The following is a 26,192-nucleotide window of genomic DNA, read 5'->3' on the forward strand; positions in this document are numbered from 1 at the left end:
TTCCTTTCTCCCATCCAATTGTCAAGGTTCCTCTTGAAGAGGTCCAAAGAGGCACTCTGCTTGACATGTATGGGCAATCTATTCCAGAGTCTGGGGAGTCTCTGGGTCAGGAACCTATCCCTCCAGCATGTTTTGTTTATTGTGATGACAAAGTTTATATCCCTGGAGTGTGTGGCTCTGAGGGATTGGGATTTCTTTAAGTGTAGCATGTCCAACAGCTCTGGGTTTGACATGGCCTTGTATGTCAAGCAGAGATCGCCTCTGAGTAGACGATATGCGACAGAGTATAGCTGGAGTTTTTTAAGGCGGTCAGTGTAGGGCATCTGCTTTAGGCCTGTGATTCTTTTAGTGAGGTATTTCTGAGGCCTTTCCAGTTGTTGCAGATGTCTTGAGAGGTACATACCAAATGGGGCATTGTATTCTATAATGTGTCTAATGAGGGATGAGTACAGTGGGACAATTACCTCCTTCTTTCTGGATGAAAAGCCCTTTGTGATGAGGTGTGCCACATAGAAGGATTTCCTGACTGTTGTGGCAATGTGGTTATCGAAGGTGAGACCACTGTCCACCTGTGTCCCTAAGTCTCTTATCACACTTTCTGTGTTTAGTGTACTGCCACCTATATGGTAATTCATGGATACATGTTTTTTCCCAATTTTTCTTTTTTTTTACTTTTGGTAGAGAGGTGGGTGTTATTCATGTACCAAGCAGGTGGGTCTGAATATGATAAACATTCATGACTCTGATCCAAATGGGTCACTTTGATTTATTAGAGGAATTCTACAAAGATTTAGTCTGGCAGATTTCAGCCATTGTGTGAGGTTAATTCAGAGATTTGGACAAGGCTGTAGCATGACAGAGGAACAGTGACCTAAAGACAGAGACATGGGGGGGGGGTGAAGGGATGAGTGGCCCTATGGTTAAAATGAGAAAGATTACATGCAATAGCAATTCGTATTAACCTTCAATGAATATTCATATAGATACTGAGTGAATCTGCATGATGTATCAGTCCTACATCATTGGCATAAGATACCATCGATTTTTGTCACGTATTTCACTGAAGCCATGTTCACCTCTCAGCAAACCTACTGGGGGTTAATACAGTACAGCATCCTCAAGAAGAATATAACAAGGAAAAAACAAAGGAAGATACAGACATAATATCATTATAAACGGGCTGCTTATAAGCATAAGTCATCAGGGTGATAAGCTTTTTCAGCAGGAACATGTATGGAGACTGACATACTGCAACAGGAGTTAGCATTAATTTGGGGATACAAGCATATTATGTATTATTACTAAGCTTATAGTTTATACAGCATGCAATACAACTCATCTTGCAGATGAACTTAATCTCTAATGCATAATAAAAAAGTAATTAAACAGTGGTTTAACGTAAACTATATACTGTAACAAGAGATCTCTGCTTGTTTGCTGACTACTTAAACCACTGTTAGCTTTGACATGTAACTTTGAAAGTTGAGACTTTCAATGATCTCATCTCATAACAAATTAATACCTAGGATGCTTCAACACTGTCATTTCTAGTGGTCATACCATGATAAGAATTGACAATCCCTCCTATGTTGTAAACATTAGTAATAAGGAATAAGAACATCTAACAAATAGATGGCACCATTGCACATGAAAACAGACTATTATCTGTAATATTCACATGATTTTACAGCTACTGATATCTGACATCACAAGTTGAGGTAAACAACAAGCATATACACATATACATATTAAAATTTACTACATGGCAGCAACATATGAGTGATGTGTGTATATAATATGTGACAATGACATCAGTTTTGCATTCTTCACAGATGTAGTAATACTGTCTATGAAATGTACAGTATTACATCAGTTTTGCATTCTTCATAGATGCACTAATACTGTCTATGAAATCTACAGTACTACATCAGTTTTGCATTCTTCACAGATGTAGTAATACTGTCTATGAAATGTACAGTACTACATCAGTTTTGCATTCTTTATAGATGTACTAATACTGTACTTTTCATAGATACATTAATGCACATACTAAATGTACATTATATATACCTTGTCTTAAGTAAACAGACTACACTTCATCAAGTTAATCCAATAAAGTCTCTCCTCTTTATTTATTTTAAAAAGGGATATCCATTACAAAGGTTTACACCTAGATTGGTTATAGAATTATTTAAGATAGAATTCTGAATAGTGGCATTGCCTGAAGTTAATAAATTGTAAATTGTATAAGTCAGAAATTATTGATTCTTTATTTTTTTTTATTTATTTTCATGGTTTGATATTAATGTAAATGGAGCTTTATATATTCGTAATTTTACTGAATAGCAGGCAAGGTTGTTGGTTACTTTTTTCTCTTTGCTTCAGTAGATGACAGGGTTAGTTTTGATAGCTTCTCTATTCAAACTGCGAGTACTAGACTCCATGGAGGGATGGTGCATTGAAAGAATCTTTTGTTTAAAACTCAATATAATCTATGTTTCGTGGTGTCTACAAGTTTTAAAAATACTAAATATACTTAATTTAACTAAATAATTAGATTTACAACTATTAATAAGCAATATTTCATATATATGAGTAGTATAACAAAAGTAATACAATTGAAAGTGTATTTCTATTAAAATAAGTGGTCTAAATAATGGTCACAAAAGAAGTTATGTACATAAATTCCTAAATATACATGCACCACAGATTGTTTTACTACAAAAAACACATGGAACTCAGTCAATAACTGATAGAACATATATTTCCAATAATTTAATATCTAAGCAGATTAAAGTAAACACAATTTTATGCCCACTTTCTCATAATAATGCCATGGCTTTTGAATTAGAGCTAAACACCAATAAAAAAGTTCTATAAAAAGGATATTAGCATAGATAACAAACTTAAAGGATTTTAAAGATTTTTTATAATAAAGAGGTTAAAACATTTCTAGATATCAATTAAACAGGGTATATATCTGAAATATATGTTTGGGATGCCCTAAAAGCTTATTTAAATAGAATAATAAAAAACTGATATGCCCTCAAGAAAAAGCAATGGGATAAGAACCTGACAGAAATAAAAGAAAAAAAATGATAGATTACAAAATAACACTCAGAAAGGTCAAGATAAAATGCTGAAAGAAGTAGATGAATTAAAAAAAGTACTTAGAGGTCTTAAATCATAAAACTATGATAACATTAGAGAAGATCAAGTTAACTATTACACGAATCCTAAATCTATGCACAAATTAGTTTCTTAGGCAAATTAATTAGCAAGTCCAATCATATTAAAGAATTGTACTCACCAGGAAGAAAGAAAAACACAACAGATGCAGATGAAGTTTCAAAAATCCCTTCTTCTAAAACTTAAGCCATGTTCTCCCTATACCGATAACCTAACTCCAACATTCCTCAAACCTGCTGCAAAATATATAGCCTATCCCGCAATTATTCTCATTAACAGAGCTATACAGGAAGCTACAGTTCCTGCTATCTGGAAATCTTTCTTTACTATCCCACTACATAAGGGTGGCAACTCCACTGATCCATCTAACTATCTCCCCATTGCTATTCATTCTTCCATCGCTAAGATACTCGAGAAATCCATTAACTCACAACTTCTCCTCCAACACAACCTTCTCACTCCCACTCAGCATGGTTTCCATCCCTACCACAGCACATCCACTGCCCTCCTCTCTTTCACTCATACCAAAGCCAAAGCCCTTGATAACAATCAACTAATATCCTGCCTCTTCCTTGACCTTTCCAAAACCTTTGATACAGTCTCTCACTCAATACACCTTACTAATTTATCTAACCTCAACCTATCTTCTACCTCCCTTGCCTGGTTCTCCAGCTATCTCTCTAGTAGGCAGCAATCTGTCAAATGGCTCTCCTCCTGCTCTCCCTATACATCTGTTCCAATGGGTGTTTCACAAGGCTCTATCTTGGGTCCCCTTCTATTCAACATCTTTACAAATGAACTCTTCACCTCTTGCAGGCAATCTTCTCTTATAGAATATGCAGATGACTCTACACTCATCTCCATCTCCAGTAGTATTACACAATATGCAGATGACTCTAAACTCTTCTCCATCTCCAGTAGTATTACATAATATGCAGATGACTCTACACTCGTCTCCATCTCCAGTAGTATTACATAATATGCAGATGACTCTACACTCGTCTCCATCTCCAGTAGTATTACATAATATGCAGATGACTCTACACTCGTCTCCATCTCCAGTAGTATTACATAATATGCAGATGACTCTACGCTCGTCTCCATCTCCAGTAGTATTAGATAATATGCAGATGACTCTACACTCGTCTCCATCTCCAGTAGTATTACATAATATGCAGATGACTCTACACTCGTCTCCATCTCCAGTAGTATTACATAATATACAGATGACTCTACACTCATCTCCATCTCCAGTAGTATTACACAATATGTAGATGACTCTATACTCATCTCCATCTCCAGTAGTATTACATAATATGCAGATGACTCTACACATCTCCATCTCCAGTAGTATTACACAATATGCAGATGACTCTACACTCGTCTCCATCTCCAGTAGTATTACATAATATGCAGATGACTCTACACTCGTCTCCATCTCCAGTAGTATTACATAATATGCAGATGACTCTACACTCGTCTCCATCTCCAGTAGTAATACATAATATGCAGACGACTCTACACTCGTCTCCATCTCCAGTAGTATTACATAATATGCAGATGACTCTACACTCATCTCCATCTCCAGTAGTTTTACATAATATGCAGATGACTCTACACTCGTCTCCATCTCCAGTAGTACTACATAATATGCAGATGATTCTACACATCTCCATCTCCAGTAGTATTACATAATATGCAGATGACTCTACACTCGTCTCCATCTCCAGTAGTATTACATAATATGCAGATGACTCTACACTCGTCTCCATCTCCAGTAGTATTACACAATATGCAGATGACTCTACACTCGTCTCCATCTCCAGTAGTATTACATAATATGCAGACGACTCTACACTCGACATTCATAACGGTAAAAAGACTGAACAGAATAAACAGGTCAAGTAGGAGACAAGACCAGTAATCTTATATAACAGTGCTTCTAGAAGTCAGTTCTTACAATAGTAAAAGATAGTGACATTGTATACAATGAGAGTGCAATTACAATACTTAGTCTTATATACAGGGAGCATAGAAAACTGATGACTTAAATTCTGATAGATATTAACAGTGAGAAAGAAAAAAAACAACATAAGGTAGTCATATGACTTAAATTCAATGCTCATTACATATGCAATTAAAATTTTTAAATCTGTTAGTTCCATGGTTTCCATGGTAACTAACAATAGAAAATCCCATAAAACAGTACTTAATACAGTAAAGACATTTCAGAAAAAAATCTGGACTTACTTTCAATGAAAGCAAAACAGAAATTTTACTCATAAATGAAAATGCTAATGATATGGAAGAGATATTTTCTACATATGTGGAGAAGATGGTAAATTATATATCTCCATCTCCAGTAGTATTACATAACATGCCAATGACTCTACACTCGTCTCCATCTCCAGTAGTATTACATAATATGCAGATGACTCTACACTCGTCTCCATCTCCAGTAGTATTACATAATATGCAGATGACTCTACACTCGTCTCCATCTCCAGTAGTATTACACAATATGCAGATGACTCTACACATCTCCATCTCCAGTAGTATTACATAATATGCAGATGACTCTACACTCGTCTCCACTTCCAGTAGTATTACATAATATGCAGATGACTCTACACATCTCCATCTCCAGTAGTATTACATAATATGCAGATGACTCTACACTCGTCTCCATCTCCAGTAGTATTACCCAATATGCAGATGACCCTACACTCGTCTCCATTTCCAGTAGTATTACATAATATGCAGATGACTCTACACTCGTCTCCATCTCTAGTAGAATTACATAATATGCAGACGACTCTACACTCGTCTCCATCTCCAGTAGTATTACACAATATGCAGATGACTCTACACTCATCTCCATCTCCAGTAGTATTACACAATATGCAGATGACTCTACACTCGTCTCCATCTCCAGTAGTATTACACAATATGCAGATGACTCTACACTGCCTCCATCTCCAGTAGTATTACATAATATGCAGACTCTACACTCGCCTCCATCTCCAGTAGTATTACATAATATGCAGACGACTCTACACTTATCTCCATCTCTAGTAGTATTACATAATATGCAGATGACTCTACACTCGTCTCCATCTCCAGTAGTATTACAGAATATGCAGATGACTCTACACATCTCCATCTCCAGTAGTATTACATAATATGCAGATGACTCTACACTCATCTCCAGTAGTATTACATAATATGCAGATGACTCACACTGTCTCCATCTCCAGTAGTATTACACAATATGCAGATGACTCTACACTGCCTCCATCTCCAGTAGTATTACACAATATGCAGATGACTCTACACTCGTCTCCATCTCCAGTAGTATTACACAATATGCAGATGACTCTACACTCGTCTCCATCTCCAGTAGTATTACATAATATGCAGATGACTCTACACTCATCTCCATCTCCACTAGTATTACATAATATGCAGATGACTCTACACATCTCCATCTCCAGTAGTATTACATAATATGCAGATGACTCTACACATCTCCATCTCCAGTAGTATTACATAATATGCAGATGACTCTACACTCGTCTCCATCTCAAGTAGTATTACATAATATGCAGATGACTCTACACTCGTCTCCATCTCTAGTAGTATTACATAATATGCAGATGACTCTACACTCGTCTCCATCTCCAGTAGTATTACACAATATGCAGATGACTCTACACTCATCTCCATCTCCAATAGTATTACACAATATGCAGATGACTCTACACTCGTCTCCATCTCCAGTAGTATTACATAATATGCAGATGACTCTACACATCTCCATCTCCAGTAGTATTACACAATATGTAGATGACTCTACACTCATCTCCATCTCCAGTAGTATTACATAATATACAGACGACTCTACACTCGTCTTCATCTCCAGTAGTATTACATAATATGCAGATGACTCTACACTCGTCTCCATCTCCAGTAGTATTACACAATATACAGATGACTCTACACTCATCTCCATCTCCAGTAGTATTACACAATATGCAGATGACTCTACACTCGTCTCCATCTCCAGTAGTATTACATAATATGCAGATGACTCTACACATCTCCATCTCCAGTAGTATTACACAATATGTAGATGACTCTACACTCGTCTCCATCTCCAGTAGTATTACATAATATGCAGACATCTCTACACTCATCTCCATCTGCAGTAGTATTACATGATATGCAGATGACTCTACATTCATCTCCATCTCCAGTAGTATTACATAATATGCAGATTACTCTACACTCGTCTTCATCTCCAGTAGTATTACATAATATGCAGATTACTCTACACTCGTCTCCATCTCCAGTAGTATTACACAATATGCAGATGACTCTACACTCATCTCCATCTTCAGTGGTATTACATAATATGCAGATGACTCTACACTCGTCTCCATCTCCAGTAGTATTACATAATATGCAGATGACTCTACACTCGTCTCCATCTCCAGTAGTATTACATAAAATGCAGATGACTCTACACTCATCTCCATCTCCAGTAGTATTACGTAATATGCAGATGACTCTACACTCATCTCCATCTCCAGTAGTATTACATAATATATAGATGACTCTACACTCATCTCCATCTCCAGTAGTATTACATAATATGCAGACGACTCTACACTCGTCTCCATCTCCAGTGGTATTACACAATATGCAGATGACTTTACACTCGTCTCCATCTCCAGTAGTATTACATAATATGCAGATGACTCTACACTCATCTCCATCTCCAATAGTATTACATAATATACAGATGACTCTACACTTGTCTCCATCTCCAGTAGTATTACACAATATGCAGATGACTCTACACTCGTCTCCATCTCCAGTAGTAATACATAATATGCCGATGACTCTACACTCGTCTCCATCTCCAGTAGTAATACATAATATGCAGATGACTCTACACTCGTCTCCATCTCCAGTAGTATTACATAATATGCAGATGTCTCTACACTCGTCTCCATCTCCAGTAGTATTACACAATATGCAGATGACTCTACACTTGTCTCCATCTCCAGTGGTATTGCAGACCCTTACTCAAAACTCCTTTCTATCCACAGAGAAATGGTTATTTGACAATCTTCTTATCCTTAACCCCAAGAAGACCAAGCTCTTCCTCTTTCTTCGCAACTTGCTTTCTAACCATAAATCTACATTTACTATAACATCCTCCAACAACACTATCATAAAACCTGAACCACACACAAAACTATTAGGTGTCATTATTGATGACGAATTCAAATTTAACTTACACTTACTGCAAGGAATAAAAAAATACACCAGAAACTTACCCTGCTCTATCGCAACAAAAGATTTCTTACTCCAAATGCTAGACCCTCCTTAGCACAGTCTTTCCTCCTGCCCACACTTCTCTATGCAGCCCCAGTACTAACCAATATACAAGCTACTACCATGAACAAACTGCAACAAACTTACCACAAAATTGCAAGATTCATTACTAAGTCCTCTTACAACTCCCATCACTGCCTTGCTCTGAACTCATTATAATGGCTCGAATTCCCTCCACTACTGCTACTTTCTCAATTTAGAGTTATTCACTCCATTCTATACAGGCCTTCATCCTGTACAGCTCTCACTACTTTTTTATCTACCTGCACTCCTTCTAGAACCCTCCGCACCTCTAACCAACAACGTCTGAATGTAGATCATCCAAAGATGAACATAGTCAAACTACAATACAACTGCTCAATAGCCCACACTTGGAACCATCATACAATCTGTACACTTTAAAAAGGAACTCAAACATTTTCTCAATACCAAATCATGCCCCTGCTTAGAACCTACCTAATTTCCCCTTTATCCAATGGTGCTTCTTCACTCTGAGCTCCTGAAAGCTTATATGCCTTCCTAGGAAGCCTAGGCAATAAATCTGATCACTTGTATATAACTTGTACATATATCAAAAATAGTTCATCTACTTATTTCTTTGTGGTTATTTTCTTAGGGTAATCTAAATATGTTTGACTACAATCAAATTTGTACTAATATGTTTTGGAGTGTAACTTGGTTTTGCTACTTTCTATTTTTGCTACCTATGTAATCCTAAATGGTTTTGTAACTGGAGCTTTTCTCCTCGGGTCTCCACTGAAAATGGGCCCCTGGCCCAGCTGGACCAACCCAGTTAACAAATGTCAATAAATAAAATTTAGAACTCACTTTAATAAAGTTAATTAAGCTGAGATAATAATGGACTACCAAGAATTAACACTTTTATATAAAAATAGTACAAAACGGCTGACAGAAGATCAAAAGAAATTTGCCTGAAATTAACAATTAAATTAAGAAATTAAAACAGAACAAAGCTCCTGATAATAATGACATAATATCTGAACTATATAATATTGCTGAAAAAAGCTCTGTCCATTTTACATAAAGTTTTTATAACAGTTAAAGACTTAACTAAAGTACTGCCATCCAGGAAACACACACTTATTTCCTTAATATTAAAAGCAGATAAAAATCCAGCAGATTGTTTCTCATACAGACCAATTGGCTTGATATTAACTTTTATTTATTTATTTTTTTATTTTACATTTGTTTACCAGGAGAGTCTGGCTGGGTATAAAACCCTTTTTCAGTGGAGGCCCAGGGAGAAAAGTTCCATTGTTAGTAGACTACTATGTTAGCAGAAAGAAAATTGTGTAATACAATAAAGAAAAAAAAGTAGTAACAGACATTCATAATGGTAAAAAGACTGAACAGAATAAATAGGTCAAGTGGGAGACAAGACCAGTAATCCTATATAACGGTGCTTCTAGAAGTCAGTTCTTACAATAGTAGCATGTAGTGACATTGTATACAATGAGAGTGCAATTATGATACTTAGTCTTATATACAGGGAGCATAGAAAACTGATGACTTAAATTCTGATAGATATTAACAGTGAGAAAGAAAAAAAACAACATAAGGTAGTCATATGACTTAAATTCAATGCTCATTACATATGCAATTAAAATTTTTTAATTTGTTAGTTCCATGGTTTCCATGGTAACTAACAATAGAAACTCCCATAAAACAGTATTTAATACAGTAAAGACATTTCAGAAAAAAAATCTGGACTTACTTTCAATGAAAGCAAAACAGAAATTTTACTCATAAATGAGAACGCTAATGATATGGAAGAGATATTTTCTACATATGTGGAGGAAGATGGTAAAATTATATATCTTGGTATAATTTTAAAAAGAAGCATTAAAAATACAATAAAGGAAAACTATGAAATAACCTAGATAACACTAATATACTTATCAATAAATGGAATGTTTGCTTTTACAATGAAAGAAAGGCTTGCCTTCATAAAAAAATTGTCATACTTCCAAGAATTCTATACCTAATACAATCCTTATTGTTACCTCCAAATAGAAATAAAATGTAGAGAATTCAATAATTTGATGATTAAATGTTTCCGGTATTCTAACAAACCAACACTAGGACTAAGTCATCATATAATGGATTGGTCATTAGATGGAGTTATACTCAATATCGTCAATCATAAAAAGAGTCTTTTTTATGGTTAAAATAATAGTGCAAAATGGAAAGACAGTCAAGAGAATATATGCATAGAGTCAATACAGACACTCTCCACACAACAAAGTGAGATAAATAATATTCTAAGGATATTAAAACATTACATTTTGGAAAATAGAAATATAAGATTAACTCTTCATATATCACTTCAGTGTTAAAATTCTTTAGAGATTATATTTGCAAACATCTAGGATATAAAGAATGTTTTTTTTTATTTCCAATAGCATATACACAAAATAATCTATTAATTTAACAACAATTCATACACTTAAAGAGAATAATTTGATATACTGGTATCACTTGATGGGCAGACGCAAACTACAAAGCACAGAGTACATAATCAGATTTAATCTAGACAAGGATATGTGGTTAGATATGCAAAACTGTTGATATACAATAGAAAATAAGATACATTTAATGCAACCATCAGTAACGAATACAGTCTCAAAATTTATAGAAACGGTGGTGGTGGTGCTGCAGTAGCGTTGTCGCCTCATAGCAAGACGTTGTCCCTTTTGATTCTCAGCTAGAGCGTCTTCTGTGTGGAGGCATACGTGAATGCATGCCTTCTTTGAAGGTTGTGTGTCAGGGATGGTAACCCGGTATGTAAAAATCCACTACCAATTATTAGTGGACTGGAGTTCCGCTGTGGCGACCCCTAACCGGGAAAAGCCGAAAGACACAAACAAATGATAATATGATTAAGTCAGGATATAAATAATAAAGGACTCCTATCTAAAATATATAAAACCAATAAAAATGTAGAAGGATAGTGGAAATTATTGGGACTATTTCAAAACTATAAATAACTATGAACCTAGCAAGGAAGATAAAAAAATATATTGATATCTTCTAAAAAATATATCTTCCATAAACTGGAGAATATTTACATGGAAGTTCATGCATAACACATTCATAACACCAGATAGAATTTAATTAATATATAAGAAAAAAATGTTGTGTTGGAGATGTAAAAGAAGGAACAAAGCAGACTGGCAATACATGTTCGTTGACTGCAAAATTATAAAACCATTTTAGGACAAAAATCAATGTTTTTTTGCAATCCTTATTTAATGATAAATTCACACCTACCAAATCATTAATTTTGTTCAAAATACCGATCCCAGATTGGTTAAAGAGAGTAAACTAAACAGTATTATGGAGTCTTCTATCAACAGCAAGGAAGACATCACCAATAATTGGAAAAATGAGCAAACTCCTACAATGAAAGAATTTGTAAATATGGCATCTGATATCTGTCAGTACAAACCTATTACAATCAAGATGAGGACAACTATAATCACCACTTCACACAGCATATGGATAAATCTTAAAGAATTGCTGAACAAACAAATGTAAATATATTATCAACATTGAAAACCCTTCTCACACTGTTTAACAAAAAAGGACTTTGAGTAATTGGAATAATAGTTACTTGGTAGGCACCTTTGTAAATAGTTGTTTAGTTATAGTTTGTGTTGTTTGTTAATATACTCAATTTCAATTTTGTATTTCAATGTGAAACTTGAAACATGTATATTAAAATCAATACAAACAGTTAAAAATGAGATTGTTACCTGTACCTGAGTTTAAAGGGTGCAGGGTTATTGAAGACAATAATACATGTTCAATATTAACCTTGTAGCACAGAGAAATAAAGACCAAAACTCAAGTGACAAAGGTTTTATTAGAAGATTGGGTGACTGTTGGAGCTGGCAGGGGGTAGTGAAGGAATACAAAAGGCAAGCATGTGGCTAAGGCTACACTGCTCATTTAGAGTTGGTTGAGAAAAGAGCACAGAATGTTAGTCAGGCTGAGTGAGCAGGTGGGACTGGTTGATAAACAGGTGGTTCATGGGCCTAGGGTAGAACTGCTCATAGTAACCATGTCTCATATCTTATCTCAACATTCAACGCAACAGCAGAACACAGGAGAGCAGGCCCACAACCCAGTTTGGCTAAGTATACCCTGCAAGTAGCAGGGAGTCACTTTCAGGCTTGCTCATCTCCTGCTGGAGCCCTATCCAGATCTGATTATGGGGGGGTTGGTGACCTTTCCTCAGAAATGTACTTAAGATTTTTGGATGATACTTTTATTTTGTGGTTTTGTGATCCAAATGAGACTGAAGAATTCTTAAACTACAGCAATGATGCAACTTCATTTTCAGTGTTTAAAGGTCAACATAATTTTAATTACATTAATTTTTTAAAGGTTAAAAACCTTGAGAGTAGTAGTAATTCATCTACTATGTATAGGAGAGAGACTTACTCCAACAGCTTATTGCATTACAACAACCACCACTTACCTTTGCAGAAGAGAAATGTGTAAAACATTATTTAATCAGATTATCATGGCTTATTACAGATGATATTAAATGTTATGATGAGGTTGAAATTTTAAGACAAATGTTTCAGGACAGACAATATCCAATTGATTTTATCACTATTTAAAGCAGGAAGTCATGAAGGCTAGACCTCTTCATTATAAAGTTGTGTTAAGTGATAGCCTTAGAGCATTTAATGGTCCCACTGCTTGGGTGGCCATCTGAAATGAGACAGGGAACTTAGACAACAAAGGTATCCATTCTCTCACTGTGTGGCTATAGTTTGCATATTTAGTAATACTGCAAAAGATGCTAAGGCCATTCTGGAAAAAAAAACTGGCACAATATTATAAAGTCCCAAGGAGTTCATATCTTTCTGGCTAAGTATGCCAGTATGCTTTATAGATTTTTGAGAGAGGTATGTGCACCTGATGTAGTATACTTAGGAAAGGGTGAATTTTATTATAGGGACTTTTCCTAAATCAGCTTGGACACCTGTGACTGCAAGACTTGGATTGCTTCTAAAACCATCTGGATCTACAAAGCTGATATAAGTATATTTTTTGTTCTTGCAATAACTGTTTCAGGGATATTTAACACTTATGTGCTGCAGTTACTTATTTTGTTGAATTTATCACTGTTTTTCAGCCTGCACTTCTTAAAGAAACTCCATCAGTTTGTTACTGTACTGCTCTTAGGGTGTTTTAACATTATTCTGATATTTTTAACCTCCACTGATACTGCAACAGCTGTTCTGAGTGAATCTGCCAAAATATTTCTAAGTTTTGCAAAGTTTTTGTGTGTTGTGAACATTTCTCAGGGTCAGTGAATTTATTTTCAAGAATTGCTGATATTGCAGGAATTCTTACTTCTGTTGCAAAGCATTTGCTACTGCACTTGAAATCAAAGCCAGTTTGTTTTACTTTGGGATGGTTCTTTTGCACTCTGGTGGGAGCAGAGAGCTGAATTCACCCCTTCATATTAGGAACTACTGGTGAAAAGCTCGTTGTGTTTGTATCTGAGGGCTTCACCTTACAAACGTCTTCCATCCAACTCATATAAAAGCCAGTGTGCAAATACAGTTCCAAATGCTTGCAAATAAGCAAACCTCTCCAGTTTAAAATCCTCTATAAGAAATGCTATCCAGTCTCCCACTGTTCACAGCTGTTTGAAGAGCTGCCGGTTTGTTCAGAGTGTGGTACCACTGCAGGTCACCTAATAGTATACTACTATGAATTATCACTTTGACCTTTCACTGACTCTCCCTTACTCCTTCCCATCTAGACAATATGTTTCCTTACCTTATATAGCATAGGCTATATTCAGACCTGCTCTTAAACCAGCCATCTTACATTAAGAGGGACTCCATAGTAGCCTTGTGGCAGAAGCTTGCAGCTCAGGACCCATCTGAGTTGAGGATTGCTAGAGAAAAGCTCAGTTTGGGGTTTTCCATTGGTAGTTGTGTTGAAACTATTTATATTTGCATGTATGTAAGCCTCGCATTTGCATGGGTTTGTGCTCACTTTACCAGAGCTGCTCAATGTTTGGTAACTTTAGCCAGAGGTCTGGACTGCATCTGCACTAAAATCCAAGGCATCCACTGGAAAAAACTGAAAAATAAGTATATTTTAAGCCAGCACTAATTTTTGTTAACTGTATTTAATTGAATTGCTGCCTCATTTTTGTTGTTTGTGACTAAGTCCAGCTAGCTCACTTCCTTCCCAAATACCACATTCAGAAAAATCCTGCCCAAATGGACGGGCAGTTTCCCATCATTTCTCCTGCCAGCCTGACTGATATAGGTATCTTGAAGCAATTTAGCAATTGCTTCATGTATACTGACAACCATTTACTCCTAAATCAATACACTGTGGAATTGGAGTCATCATCAAACAAGTTGTCAGCACAGGTTTCACCTCTCATGCAAAACTCACCTCTCACACAAAATAAGGTCACAACACATAAATCCACATACACAGAGGTACTCACTAAAAGCCTACTAAAAGAACAGAGACCTCCCAAATGCACAACACCAGCACTCACCACTAAACATAAATAAACCACTACACATATCAACACACACATCCATGTCTCAACAAATAAAGCCCCTAACGCAGAACACATCAAATGTCTTGGTCATAGATAACTCCATAGTGAGATGCATAGATGTCCCCCTCACCAGACTGGACAAGGAGAATGTCACTGTCAGCTGCCTATCAGGTGCCAGGATCTGACAAATCACACATCCACTCATGTCAGTCAATGACAGGTACCATTATAACTCTGTCATAGTCCATGCTGGAGTGAATGACTTGAGACGTACCTCTCTGGACAATATGAAGAGAGACATGATGGAACTTTCTAATTTTGTGTCCCAGACAGGTATGACCCTAGCCCTGAGCAGTATCATACCCTCACCTGTAATAATGCAACAATATAAACAAAAAACAATTGACTTTAACAATTGGCTCAGCTTTGGGTGTCAGTCCAGGGGAATCCAGTATATGTCAGCCTGGGAGGATATGGTGGACAGGCCTTGCTACTTTGCTAGAAATGGTCTACACCTGCCCCCCCTCCCAAACTTTCAGGTACTGGCAAAGGCCACTGCCTCCTTCATAGTGCCTTTTTTAGGAAATGTTAAAAACAGCAAATTTTCCAATGTAACAAAATCTAATTGAGACAAACTCAGCGTTGTGCTGCTTAATGCTAGGAGTTTAAACATGAAACTGCACTCCCTGAAAGCACTCCTCACCTTAAAGAATGATGACTTCTGTGCAGTTACAGAGATGTGGTTCAAGGCCACTGAGAGCATCCTGGCCATGTAAGGTTACAATGCCTTCCACACATTCAGACCTCAAAATGAGCATGAGGGAACCAAAGGTGGAGATGTATCCATCTTTGTTAAAACCAAATACACTTTGAGACTGGTCAAACAGCATGACTCTTTCAAACTACTCCATGTACAATTAACAACTATGAAAGTACCATACCAAATCATTTCTAGCTATAGATTTCCCACCATGAACCAGGATAAGCACATTGCCTACCTCGATTTACTGGAATCCCTCGACATACAGCCCAACACCTTAATCATGGGAGATTTTAACTATCCTTCCATAGACTGGGGGACATACACGAGCAACATGCTCGCCCAGAGGTTCCTGGACTTTGTTAACACAGATGCTCTGGAAAAGATAGTCTGTACCCCAGTGAGGGCTCTAATGTTCTGGACATAGTACTCACTAACATGGGGGGGGTCATGTAATTCCCCATGTGTGATGCCCTCCCTGGTTAGGTCACCCATGTGTGATGCCCTCCCTGGTTAGGTCACCCATGTGTGATGCCCTCCCTGGTTAGGTCACCCATGTGTGATGCCCTCCCTGGTTAGGTCACCCATGTGTGATGCCCTCCCTGGTTAGGTCACCCATGTGTGATGCCCTCCCTGGTTAGGTCACCCATGTGTGATGCCCTCCCTGGTTAGGTCACCCATGTGTGATGCCCTCCCTGGTTAGGTCAGACCACATACTAGTCTCATTTGAAGTAACTACTGGAACTGACACCCTCACAGGAACAATAATTAAAAACTTCACCAAATCTCACTACAGCCTACTAAGTGATGGTATAAAAAGCTTTATACCGCTTGCAATCACAGACATCAATGATCACTGTGCAGAAGTGTATGCAAATGCCCTTTCCAAACACTTAAGTGACTGCATAAACTCTGTTGTACCTGACAGGATCAAAACCATATCTTCCTGTAAAAGCAAGCCACAGTGGTGGACTTTAAGTATAAACAGATCATATAACAAGAAAAAGAAACTGTTGTCCAAATGCAAGAGGGAAATCACTATGCAAAGGAAGGGTCCCTCCTGAGCCTAAACAAGAAAATCAGAACTCCTGTAAAGTCTTCTACAGCAAATTACAAAACTAAAATCACATCCCTAGCTAAGGAGAATCTTATGGCATCCGAAGTCTAAAAGGGAATGCCCAGCTATGCGCTGATCTGGTTGTAGGTGGGACCACTCATACTACACTGGAAGATATCGCCAACCTGCTAGCTGACAGATTCAGTGCAAACTTCACTCCCCTTATCCCCACCTACCATCTCCCAAAGCAGACCTGACACCAGCCCTCTGCCTGGTATCTCTAGAGAACAAGTCATCTCTGCTCATCAAGGCCAAAATACAGCCTCGATGGGACCAGATAATATCCCAGGTTGTATATGAGTCATCTCTCTGCCATCAAGGCCAAAATTACAGCCTCAGTGGGACCAGATAATATCCCAGGTTGTATATGAGTCATCTCTCTGCTCATCAAGGCCAAAATACAGCCTCAATGGGACCAGATAATATCCTAGGTTGTATATGAGTCATCTCTCTGCTCATCAAGGCCAAAAATACAGCCTCAATGGGACCAGATAATATCCCAGGTTGTATACGAGTCATCTCTCTGCTCATCAAGGCCAAAATACAGCCTCAATGGGACCAGATAATATCCCAGGTTGTATATGAGTCATCTCTCTGCTCATTAAGGCCAAAATACAGCCTCGATGGGACCAGATAATATCCCAGGTTGTTTACTAAACATTCTAAAACAAGACCTAGCACACCCACTTGGCCTTCTCTTTAATCACAGCTTGAAAATTTCATATGTTCTTGCAGAATGGAAAACAGCAACAGTAATCCTACTGCACAAGAGGGGGGGGGGGCATCAACTGACCCTGGGAACTACAGACCATGCCTAACCAACCTCATCTGCAAGGTGATGGAAAGAATTACCATGGATCTTATCAACAACGACATAGGTGACCTCCAAATGCTGGACCCAACCCAGTTTTGCTTCGTTAAGGGTACATCCTTTGAGAATGTCATCAAAGCCATGGATGAAGATAAGGCAGTGCACACAGCCTATCTCGATCTTACAAAGGAGTTTGACACAATTGCTCACTCTGGTATCATTGAGAAACTCCCAGATACAGATTAACCCTTATGTTATTAAATGGATAAGCAGTTGGCTCACTGACAGAACATACTCTGTCAAAATTTGTGACTCCACCTCCACCAGTACTAATGCAGTACCTCAGGGGTCTATGTTGTGCCCCTTACCTACTTGGCATCTATTTCTCAGAAGTCCAGGCCAAAGTAGATGGCCTCACCAAGTTCACTGATTATTGCAAATGGGAGCAATCACTCAGTCCCCCAATGATGTCAACATATCACAAGAAGTTTAACAGACACAAATGATTGGTGTCAAATTCATGGTCTAAAACTAAATGCAAAAAATGCACTATTTCCCTTTGGAAAAATGGAATTCCCTACAAATTACAGTATTGACAGCACACCTGAGATCTAAACCAGTAGTGTGAGACTTGGGAACACAGGTTAATAGCTCTTTGAACTTTGACCACCAAGTTTCCATAGTGGTAAGGATAGCCTTCTATGCAGCACACCTCATAAGCAAGGGCATAGTATTGAGGTCAAGGGATGTTATAACTCCATCATACTCTACCCATATCAGACAACCCTTTTGCATGTACCTCAACAGACATCTGCAGCAGCTGGACATACCTCTGAGGTTTCTTACTAAGAAAATACAGGGACTCCAAATCATGAACTACATGGACAGTCTGAAAGTCCTCTCACTTCACTCTGTATCTTATAGGCTGCTGAGAGATGACATGTGCCTGGCCTAGAGGTCAATCTCCAATGCTGCCCTAATTGAAATGCTGCACATCCACAAGTCAAACGGCTCAAGAGTCACTCACTCACTCTAGGGGTCTCAACCTAGCTTGTGACATTAACATGTCATGCTGGATGGAAAGACAGATACATCTTCTAAAGACTGCTGCTTCTCTGGAACAGACTCTTTATTCACTAAAAACAGAGCTCCTCAATGACACTATACAAATGCAACCTACATAATTGGATGGGAGACTACAAATTTGCCCCTGGGGTGGCACCCATGAAGGCTTGTAGAACAAGAATTTACCAACATGTTTATTTGATTACCAAGGGGGATTCTAATAATGCTTTATATAAGCACTCTGAGAGGTGTCAGAATTTAAAAAATATATATTTTTTGTTTTTGAAAAAGTTCCAATTTTTGACAGAAGTGGTAATTGGTCCCTGTATGTAGAAAAATGTGAATTGTACTGGCAAATGTTATTGGATGCAACCTGCCCTCCAGGTGTTAATGATAGAGTATCTATTAATAGTTTGTCATTGATGAAGAGGCCACATGGCTGATTATCAAATTACTTTGTAAGGTTAACAATCAGTAATCCTGTGCACTCCAGTTTGTATCTTATGATTCTGATAAATATATATATATATATATATATATATATATATATATATATATATATATATATGTGTGTGTGTGTGTGTGTGTGTGTGTGTATATATATATATATATATATATGTGTGTGTGTGTGTGTGTGTGTGTGTGTGTGTGTGTGTGTGTGTGTGTATATATATATATATATATATATATATATATATGTGTGTGTGTGTGTGTGTGTGTGTGTATATATATATATATCTATATATATGGATTCCTATTACAAGAACGAATGTTCACTACTTCAAATTTGTAATAGGGAGCCTCACTTCTACGAAAGTTCACTTTAACTAAAGTGAACTTTTGCGTAAGTGCACTTCACCGAAAACACTGCAGCACAGTGGAGGACATAAAAAACAAGCTATGTCCACCACTATGGTGCGATATTCATGGACCTTTGGGTTAGGGCATGGGTTAGGGTAAGGGGATAGTTAGTAAAGCTATCCCCTTACCCTAACCCATGCCCTAACCCTAAGGTTTGTGACTATCGCACCATAGTGGAGGACATTGCTATGTCCTTCACTGCACTGCAGTCATCACAGACCTTAGGGTTAGGGCATGGGTCATGGTAAGGGGATAGCCCTATGGGCTATTCTCTTACTATGACCCATGCCCTAACCCTAAGGTCCGTGAGTACTGCATGGAAGTTCAGTATGACACCCGTTCATTGTAGTGAACTTCGCGTAAGTGTACTTTTGATTAAGTGCACTTTCACTGCAGTGAGCATTCCATGCACTATTTCGAATTAGTGAAAATTCGATCTAGTGTATGGAACCTATATATATATATATATATATATATATATATATATATATATATATAAATCAATGATTTATGATGGCTTCTTGATTATTGTTCAAAGATTTAAATGAGTTTTAGTGATGGTCTTTGGCTGCATTTACTAAGCTGGGGACCATGCTGGTCCCACAGCAATACCTGTGGTCTGATGATAACGGTGGTCCTCAAAGCAGAAGAAGCTGTTTCTCAGTAGTAGTTTAGTAATCTGCTGATGGCTTCTTGTTCTTCTGGTAGGGCTTCCCATTCCTTTTGGTTTGTTCACTAACTGCTCTGATACAATAATCACATGGTAGGTCTGTCCATAAAGCTCTGACTTCAGTCATGACAAACCAGGCATCCTCATTTTCAGTAATGTTCTTAATTTTTCTAAGGAAGTCAGTGTTATGTAGGATAACATATTTGTTTTCTCTGCTAATGGTTTGATTTTAGCCTCCAAGTAGATTGAAACTGGTTCAGTTATAGAGTCACTCCTTGTGATGACTGGTCTGCCATGGAGGATCAGCCACATTTTTATGTGCCTTGGGGATTCCATAAAAACAAGGTAGCTTAGGGTGGGTCATGGAAAGAAATTCAAGGAGGTTGTTCCTCGTAAGACCATTTCGTTTAGGTTGGTGATTGTGATGATGATTTCTTCATTGATTGTCTTTATCTTACTGATGATTTAGGTTGGTGATTGTGATGATCTCTTCACTGGCTGGCTTCATCTTGCTGATGATACCTGGACGGCACAGTGGTGCAGCGGTTAACGTTGTCCCCTCATAGCAAGAGGTTCACCGGTTCGATTCTCGGCTGAGGTGCCTTCTGTGTGGAGTTTGCATGTTCTCCCTGTGTTCGTGTGGGTTTCCTCCGGGTACTCCAGTTTCCTCCCACATTCCAAAGACATGCATCTGGAGCATTTCTCCCCGGGCCTCCACTGAAAACAGGCTCTATGAACCTAGTCGGACTTTCCCGGTCAACAAATGATAAATAAATAAATTAAAAAAAATAAAAAATGATTTAGGTTAGTGATTGTGATGATTGTTTCTTCATTGGATGTCTTTATCTTACTGATGATTTAGGTTGGTGATTGTGATGATTTCTTCATTGACTGTCTTTATCTTACTGATGATTTAGGTTGGTGATTGTGATTATTTCTTCATTGGCTGTCTTTATCTTACTGATGATTTAGGTTGGTGATTGTGATGATTTCTTCATTGGCTGTCTTTATCTTACTGATGATTTAGGTTGGTGATTGTGATGATGATTTCTTAATAGGCTGTCTTTATCTTACTGATGTTGCTGAATTCACAGAAGGCAGGGTTGTTTAGCATTTGTAGTAACTTTCTATTGTATGTGGGGGTGTCTGTGACTAGGATACCTCATTCTTTGTCTGTTTTTATTATTCTGTGGGAGTTTTCCTTGCTGAAGTTTTTGAGGGCTGTGATTTCATTGTGGTTGAGGTTGTACATTTTTTTCCCATGGTGAACTTTGATGGACTCAGCAGATGCCAGCTTTGTTTCTGTTCCTGAAGGTGTGGGTAGTTGATTGGGTATGGGGAAGTGCAGAAATTGCAGGGTTTCTTCCATTTGTGCTCGGGAACCATGCTAACCTCCTCATATTAACCATGTTAATATCTTTCTTTTTTTGTTGTGGAAAAATATTTTCAGATGAAGTTTGAGAATGAAAAGTTTGAGGTCAATGACAGTGTGAACAAGTCTGTTCTTTTGTCATGGTACAATGGTAAACCCTCCTTGTTTGGCTTTAGTGACAGGTTTTGTGGAATGTTTCCAAATGGTGTTTAATTGTGGGTGCTGTCCCAGTTCCTCCACCTGCATTGGTTGGTGGTTGGTTGTGTCCTTGGGGGGGGGGGTTGCCACAGGTGTTTGAAGTCCCTTTTCCCTTGCCAGGTTTTTATCTTTTTGGTGTGTGTTCCTTTGTGGTGATTTGTTTAATATGGGTGGTAATGGTCTCTTCAGTGATGTAGTTCAGGTGTTCTTTTGGGTGCTCTGCTGTTGGTGTTGTGCTCACTGCTGTTGAGAGGTTGTCTTGAATGGAAGTTGCTGGAGCTGCTGTTGGGGTGGGGGTACTGAGTGAGTATGAGCCTAGTCTGAGTAAGTTCTGGAATGTGGGAAAAAACTGGTTTTGGAGTTCCTGGCTATCATGTTTGTGTGATGGGTCTACAGAATGGTGGTTCTCATAGTTGGCTTGTACTTGCCCATGGGGTGGGTTATTCAGCCGGTTATGTCTTGGGGTCCATGTTGTCGTTCTTGTTTTTACATGTGGTTTGTATGATGTGTAGTGATGGTGGGGGTTGGTTGCAATCCTTACTGATGTTGGGTTCCACTCATCATGTAGATCTCCTTTTTCATTATTTCTATTTTCTATTCTCTAATTTTGTTCTCATCAGCATTAATCTTATCTAAGAGCTCTTGAAACTTGGATTGCTTATTGTTTAGACCTTTGAAGCTATTTCATGTTGTAAGAGATTATGTTTTGTCCTTATTTGCAGCTCTTTATTGTGTTAGAGAAGTAGCATTTCTAATCTGAGACCCATCTCTTTGAGGGCTTCCTCCAATCCATGATGAGGGTTTCACTAATATTTCTCCATATTGGCTTCTTCTAAACTTGTAGTCCTCTGATGACTAATCTTTCTTTTCCAGCAAAAGTTTAGGTATAGTTCCTCCCATCAAAGGTTTTTAATGTTCTTGAGGGTATCCTATAGTTGGTCAAATGCTTGGTCATTGGTTTCTTGTTCGTCGATGTCCATGTTTAGAATAGGGAACATGAGATCCTTAAACCAGGAGTTGTTGAGGGTGGTTATGTCATCATCTGTGGCTTGCAATCATGGGTCTAGACATCTGGGGATGTCCATATATCCTAATTCTCCTTTGGGGAGTTAGAGTTTAATGACTTGAAGTAATTTAATAGAGTTACTCAGTGTTACCCAGAGCTAAGCTGTTTCTAACTGTGGGTAAGCTTGCTGTCTGGGGGACCAGGGGAGAGCTAAACTAATATAAAAAAACAATAAAAACCCGAACCTTAAGGTAGGTAGAAGTTGGTGTCCACCACAGAGGTGGGATGAACATTGGCCTGTTGACATGAGTCTTCAGTTCTTACTTGCTGATGCAAAGGAATTCTTGATGTTAGCAGAAAACCTCTCAGGGAACTGCTAATCTCACAAGCACTGCATTGATCTGCCTATGTCTGAGAATTGTACAGGTTTATAAACATGGGTGTGCCCTATGTAAAGCCTGCCCATAAGTGCTTTTTCCCATGAGTGCGAGGGCCTGAGGTGGGTAGGGCTCATTCATCATAGAACTTTCCCTTCCATCTGTTCTATTCCATTAACTCTTTAAGCACCAAAAAAGTCCATTCAATTATATTAAAGTTAAAGATATACAAGATTTAAACAACACTGCCAGATTGTAATGATATAAACAGAAAGTATCATTAAAATATCAGTCAAAAAACAGTCCCTGAGATATATGTCTAATGCAAATTATTGAATCTGATAATAAGATTCTGCTGTACTTTCACCATGGCATTATCAGATCTGCCTCAAGGACATCTGCTATCTGCTAGATGTGTAATTGTGGGAGTTTATATGCAGGAAATCGGTTATAATTTGCTTGAGGTGATAACCATCTGTGTGAGCTCTGATTGGTATTTGTATCAGATTAAAACTATAAAGTAAATCAAAATCAAATAGGCTGGTGGTAATACAGGACTTTGGGTTAACTCCAAACCTTAGTCCTGGTTGAGTACCTGTGTGGGAGTATTTAGACACATGGTATGCTATCCATGGGCCTAATTTGTGTGTCAGGAATTTGATTTAATTTCCTGTAACCCTTGTGGATAGAAAGACATTATTATTCCTGCATGAAGGGCCAGGCCAGTACTGGGAAAAATTGCAATGAAATCAAAGCTCAGAACACTTTTAAATGTCCAATGTTATCAGAGTGCTGGTGCTATTTCTGTTGGTACTGTTAGGACTATTATACCTAGGTGCATACAAAGTTTCACTTTACTGTCATTACCAGTTTTAAACACAGTAAGACTGAAAGATGAAAAAAAATGTTAAGATCAGAATTGCCATGAAGATAAGCATTGAAAAGTAAAACTATTAATAAGTCCAGTAAGGTAAAAATTAAAATTAGAATTGTCAGGAACTAAGTGTAAGAGTGGATTGACAATTCTAGCCTGTGTGCCTGGAAAATCATATCCCTAGCATTGCTAAGATGATGGAATTGAAAACATTTTTCCAATATTATAAACAGTTTGAATCTAAATGTGACTTATGGCCAGGCCTGTAAGCATCTAGGTTTCAAGTCCTGCATTTGGGTCTGTCTGGGCATATCCCTCACCTATGCTGTAAAGCTGTACCTCTAAGGGGAGTTGCCTGTACTTTAATGCCTACATAACGGACCGCTATTATTACTTAGCTATATATGAGCTTCAGTGAAAAAACGAAGATTGGTGTGGCTTTGTACAATCGGGATAATTAAAAAATAATAATAATAAATAAAGACCACAGAATAAAACACAAAAATTAAAACAAAAAGGAAAAACAATAAATAAACATGAGACACCAAACTTAATGAGGGATGCTATGAAACGTTGTGGCTCCAAACATGTCCATGTGAGGTCCTCTTGGAAGAATACCGCAAATGATATGCCCCTAGTAAAACAAGCGATGGTCTCTGAGGTTACGGATGCTGGTCACTGAAGACATGGTGCTTAGTTCATGTGGTTTTCTTGCTTTTAGCCTGATCTGCCATTCCAGGTCCTTCTTTTCAAGTCTATCGTTTCTGTTATCACAGAGTTTTCCATAAATTACTTTGTCTACGATGTGAAAGAGGAAAATAGTGTGTCCAGGTTTCCCTTCGGAGTGTTTCGCTGTGGGATTTGTTGAGCTGGTTTTGTCCAGTGTTGGTGTAGTGGTGGGCAATTTGGGTATTTAGCTTGCTGATGTTTTTGCCAATGTAAAATGCTGAGCATGTGAGGAAGTGGCACTGAGCACTTTAGATCATGGTGTCTGGGTTGCAGTGTCCATAAAATGTGCTCTCATGTTTTCTTATTCTGGGGGTAGGAAGTTGGATTTGCTACATATGTATTTATACTAGGTGCAGTTAGGAGGGCTACATGGGTAATCTCCTGATGGCAGGGTGGAGATTGATGGGATGCTCAACCAAGTGATAGATGCTTCTGTTCCTTATAATTGTGAAACCTGGCCATGATGGCAGTATCTTGTTGAGCATTACAAAAACTGAGAGAGAAGAGTCTGGTAGTTGTATTTATATATATGTATATACAATGCACATATATGCACACACACACACACACACACACACACACACACACACACACACACACACATATATATATATATATATATATATATATATATATATATATATATATGGGTCTACTTCATTTCACCTAACTTCCAGTTCACTGACTTTCATTTCACTGACCCCATTTCACTGAAATTTCATTTCACTGACACTTCATTTCACTGACAGTTCATTTGACTGACAAGTATTATTAGCAAGAAAATGGAATATGCCCCCTTCCCCACTGTAGTGCGACCCTGGAGTTAGAATATATAGTTGGGGGGTGTGGGGGGCACAGCCCCCCACATCGGGGGTGTGGGGTGCAGCCCCCCACTTCATTTCATATGATATTGTTAAGTTTTGATATAATATTGCTTAGTAAAAGAAAAGTAAGTGGTGGGCTTCGCCCCCCACCCCCCAACTATATATTCTAACTCCAGGGTCGCACTACAGTGGGGAAGGGGGCATATTCCATTTTCTTGCTAATAATACTTGTCAGTCAAATGAACTGTCAGTGAAATGAAGTGTCAGTGAAATGAAATTTCAGTCATTTGGTCTCAGTCAAATGGGAGTCAGTGAATTGGAAGTTAGGTGAAATGAAGTAGACCCATATATATATATATATATAT

This window comes from Protopterus annectens, chromosome 9.part0, assembly GCF_019279795.1.
Source record: "Protopterus annectens isolate FY-2018-M chromosome 9.part0, PAN1.0, whole genome shotgun sequence".
Classification (NCBI taxonomy): Eukaryota; Metazoa; Chordata; order Ceratodontiformes; family Protopteridae; genus Protopterus; species Protopterus annectens.